This window comes from Nematolebias whitei, chromosome 2 (assembly GCF_014905685.2).
Source record: "Nematolebias whitei isolate Nwh7 chromosome 2, NemWhi1, whole genome shotgun sequence".
NCBI classification, from domain to species: domain Eukaryota; kingdom Metazoa; phylum Chordata; class Actinopteri; order Cyprinodontiformes; family Rivulidae; genus Nematolebias; species Nematolebias whitei.
Window position 1 is genome coordinate 8,803,454 of NC_056499.1, and position 5,078 is coordinate 8,808,531.

At 40.2% G+C, this 5,078-nt stretch overlaps 1 pseudogene; it reads right to left on the reverse strand.

Annotated features, from left to right (window-relative positions):
- Nucleotides 1-4,366: 4,366 nt before the first annotated feature.
- On the reverse strand, nt 4,367-4,485 carry LOC119430311 (annotated as a pseudogene).
- Between the last annotated feature and the right edge of the window lie 593 nt (nt 4,486-5,078).

The following is a 5,078-nucleotide window of genomic DNA, read 5'->3' on the forward strand; positions in this document are numbered from 1 at the left end:
GCTTCGTTTAAGCCTATGCGCCTCCTTTCACTCCTGTAATATGAGATCATCGTCTGTGTCTGTAACATCAATTAAAGAGGAAATACTGGTGATAATGATTTTGCAACTTGCAAAGTAATCCCTTGATAACATTTTTTTCCCCTCTAAAATGTATAAATTGGAATCAAAAGTCATGTCTTGTGCACTTAAACATATATTCTGCACTTTCATATGCAAACTTATGAAAAATGGTTATTTATCTTTAATTTTAGACCTACTGTATTTTTCGCCCTATAAGTTGTTTTTTTTTTTTTTCCATATATACAGGTTAGGCCCATTGAGCCTCGGGGACTCGATTACAAGAGAGACCTGAATTTTAACAAAGAGTGATGACAACAGTGGACAACGACGACAACAATAGACAATCATAAAGGATGCGTACAAATTACTTTTTTTTTGGTTGCATAATTTGCATGTCCTGCAACTTATACACAGAACCGAATTCTCGTTTACAATGATGGCTGCTCAGACCAGTTCTTCCTAAAATGCTTCAAAAATCACACGTGAAGCGCTCCGGTGTGAACTTCGAACAGAACCAAAAGAGGCGGAGCAAAAGCTGGGCTGAAAGTGAGCACGATATGTTGAACGTCTTCTTTGTGTCATTTATTACAGTGATTTAACTCATTTAATTGATCCCTTTTGCATTGAACTATTTGTTAAACTAATTTCAAAGCTGCTGTGCGTCATCATCAATATTCCCCCAGTAGTGAATCTGTTTGTTGTTGTTTAATCCGACTCGCGGGGATCACACACTGATATGATCAGTTTTTCAGATACAGCGAGTGCACAGTCTACGATTCTGCTAATTTAATTCTCATAATTAAACATTATTAACACCAAAACATGGATATTTATAGGCCCCAGATTAAAGCAAAGATGTTTGTCTCTATTTAACTTTATTTTATTTTTCCCCAAACTCACAATGTTCCCTCTGTGAGAGTTCCAGGGAAACTGTGAACTGCAAAGCATGCTGGGTAGCCTTGTGGAAATTACATGTGCAGTGTTTCTGACTGTTTACAATGTTTCTGACCATTTGCAGTGTTTCTGATTGTGGAGATGGGTTGTTCTTGTTAATATCCTGTTCGGGTTTGCTTTGGCATTTATTTTGAAGTCTTTGTTATTGGCTGTAAACTGATACCATGAATCAAAGCTTGTTCCCAGTGCATATAAGGGAGAAAAGCACAGAATTTAATCAGTGAGTACTAAAGAATGATATCACAGAGTGATGCCTGCCCTGGCCTTGTATTGTGTAAGTCTGTACCTGCAGTGGAGAAGGGGTTCCTCTTAAAGCATATGTCTGGATGCTCGTGAAAATGTTGAAAACTGAGATGTGTAGTTTTACAGGATTGTCTCTCTGACTGAAATATTTGCGATTTCAAATCTTTTTAAATATCTGTTTCACAAATTGGTTCTGATTGTTTTATTTTATTTTTTCATTTTTATTTATGAACTCATCAGCTGTCACCAATGGGTCGGAAGTGGCTTGTGGGCCATCATTTGAATAGCCCAGTCTTATTGTGTTTGGCGCAAGATATTTACATGGGTAGGAGTTACACTGTGTATAAGAAAGGAGGTAGATTTTAATTGATGAATTTATTTAATTTTTGCTTGTCCGGGCGGCACAGAGTGATGGATCCGGGTGAGTGGAGGGAGCAATTTTATCCATCACCAGGTGCAATAGCAGAGCCAAGGGATGGCCAAGGGTGGTCTTAGCTACTTTAAATAAATTTTTGGCCACCCCAATCATTTGAGGAAAGTAGAATTTTAAGCAATAAAAAAACAAGAAAGAATAGCTTTGGCAAATGATAGGGGTGGCTGGTTTACATCTATATGCATATGGCTTTGGCCATCTTGGGCTTGATGTAGCAACACAGTTTTCAATAGTGACCTTTTTCATGCCTAGATGCAGTCATATAGTAACCAAAATGTAATCAGGACATTGTTAATTTTTCAAGTTATCCAGCTCACAAGGTTTACACATGATGGCAATCTTGGATTTTGACGTGGCAACCCAGTTTTTGACAGGGATCTTTCTTATGTCTAGATGCATAACCACAATGAAAGTTGGTACCTCACCTTTTTTTTTTTTTTACAAATTATCGAGCTCATGAGACTGACAGATGGAAGGTATTTCCAAGTCTTTGCTCTGCGACAGCAGACAACAATCACAGACAGCAGGATAAGATGCCATTTACTTAATTTAATCTACCAACATTCTAGGCCTACATCAGATGATTTTTTTTGCCTCCTTTCCATTAATCTGCTGTCAACTGAACATGCTGCTTTATGTCTACGGGATTGTGCTTGTTACTTTATAATAAGCGCCACACCAGCAACCTTACCATGTCAGATCTTGTAGCATCTACTTATCACCCTTACCTCAATTCCAGTCGGAAGTGACTAAAGTCAGATTAACAGCTTGGCACACACAGGAGGAAGCCGAGTTTTACATGTATTATGCTTTTTAGAAAGCCAAGACCTCGTCAAACAGAAAGCTTACAGATTTGTGCAAATTTTGATGCATCAGAGGCTTTTCTTGCAACACTCCAGCTAAATGAAAGTGGAAAAAGGCTATAAACCCTAATTGAAGCTTCACTTGACACAGGCACATAGTGACAGCAAAAAGGTTTTAAAACCTGTAAATCCAGGTGAGAAAACATGTCTCCAGAGTTGACACAATTCACCACATTTCTGTTAGAGCAAGAAGAACTTTAACAAGTACGACGAGTCTTTAAACAGATCACCTGTTAACCATCAGCATCTGATCTGTATTTACACCACCACAGCACACTGGTTGGACTAATACAGGTTGTCATGGTAACGTAGCATGTTAGAAAAAGCAAAGCCAATCCTCATGCATTATAACTGACATGATTTAGTATCCACTTTAACCTGAAAATTAAATATCTTGTGTATACCGTGCCTCTCTCCATCACAGTCTGATTGAATACATGAGCTAGGTCGAATTGGTAAATTAGGCTATAAGACATATTTCCCACTTGGCTGACCCTCTCTTGAGCAAAGAAAATGTCTTTGTTTTGTTCTTAATTTGTTGCCAAAAATTGGCCACTTATCACGCACGAACAACTGGCCATTGGTTTATCTCTTAAAATGACAGCATAAGGCCATTATGGTGCCATGGGCAGATCGATAAAATAAGCCCTGCTTCTTAAATTCTCTGGTCTAAACAAAAAGAAACCCAGAGGCGTCCTGGAGAAATAAACACCCAATCTGAATTCCAGTCTCTGTCTATTGTAAGAAATAACATTGTGCAAAAGATACTCAAGGCTTTTCTTAGTTTTGAAAAGGCTAGTTCAGTAAAACTAACAATGTCAAACATGGTGATATACCTGCAGTGCAAAAGTGACGTTACTTTCACCTTGTCCATGCAAGAGCGCTTTGTTTCCCTAAACAATCGTTTAATTCTCCCAGTCGGTGACTGTTGAACCCTGAACGCATGCAGGAGTCAAAGCACTGGGGTAAAGGTAATTTCGCTGTTAAAACTAAAGCAAAAACAAGTGCTGCTGAGGCAGTCAAAACTTTACAAAAAACACAGGAACAACACAGAGAGCACGGAGGAGAAATACAAGGAGCACCAAGAAGATATCCATCCATTATCTCTACCAGCTTCATCCTGTCCAGGTCACAGGAGTAGCTGATGACCATATCCAGCCATCACGGTGCCGAGCCGGTCGTCTTGATATAAAATTTGGGCGGGGTATACATTGCTGAAACACCCCCGCGACCCGAAAAGGAAGGAGCTGGTAAAGATAATGGATGGATGGATGGATGGGCAAGAACCTTTTCAGGTAGATAATAATAGGATGATGCCTTTCTAGGCTGACCCCAATGAAGATTTCTAATACAAGCGAAATAATTTAATTCTTTTTTGTGGACCACAACTTCAGTAAAGTGCAGGACAGTGTTGAATGAGACTAATCAGTCCAGATGTGAGGACTAATTGAAAATAACAGAAACATTAGCCAGACAGCAGGAAGGAAGGGTTTTCCTTAATGTTTCATGTATTTTGTAATTCCCCGCTCTGTTTTTTTTTTTTTTTTTTTTTTTTATTTGCTATGCATTGTCATCATTGTATGGAAACGTACAGTGATGAAATTAGTTCTCTGCATTTAATCCATCACACATGAGATACACCCAGGTGGAGCAGTGGGCAGCTATGTAAGCACCTGGGGGAGCAATTAGGGATTGGGTGTCTTGCTCAAGGACACCACAACATGTGGGCAAGGCGGGGTTTGAACCTGCGACTTTATGGTCCCAAGTCGGCTGTCCTACCCCTACACCATCTTGACCCCTTCAAAAAAACAAAAGCTTACAGCACCTGGTTTTCCCAGTCGAGCTCCCGTCCAAGTACTAACCATGCCCAACCCTGCTTAGCTTCTGAGGTCAGACGAGATCAGGCGTGTTCAGAGTGGTATGGCCTTTTGGTATAGTATTGTTCCATATTATCCTAACAAAGCACTCCGCTCTCAGACTGGAGGTTTACTTGCAGTTCCTAGAGTTTCCAAAACCAGAATGGGAGGCAGAGCTTTCTGTTATCAGGCTCTTCTCTTGTGGAACCAACTTCCAGTTTTTGTCTGTGAGGCTGACACATTGTCCAGTTTTAAGACTGGGCTTAAGACTTTCCTTTGTGATAAATCCTATAGTTAGGGCTGGTTTGGGTTCCCTGAGCTATCCCTTAGCTATGCTGCTATAGGCTTAGACTGCTGGAGGACAAACTGACCACATTTCCTCAATATGCTACTGTCTTTACTTACTCTGCTCAACCTGTTTGTTTGTTTTTTGTATTTGCAGCTGTTCTTTCTATCCTGACTTGGTTTTGTCTTTCAGGTACACCTTCACCTACATTTGGAACTGCCATTGTGTTCATTTGCCTCTCCTTTCTGTCCTCTCAAACCCAGCCGGACAAAGCACATGGCTGCTTGTCCTGAGCCTGGTTCTGCTGGAGGTTTCTTCCGTTTAAAAGGGAGTTTTTCCTTTCCACTGTTGCCACTGTGCTTGCTCAGGATGGGAGACTGCGA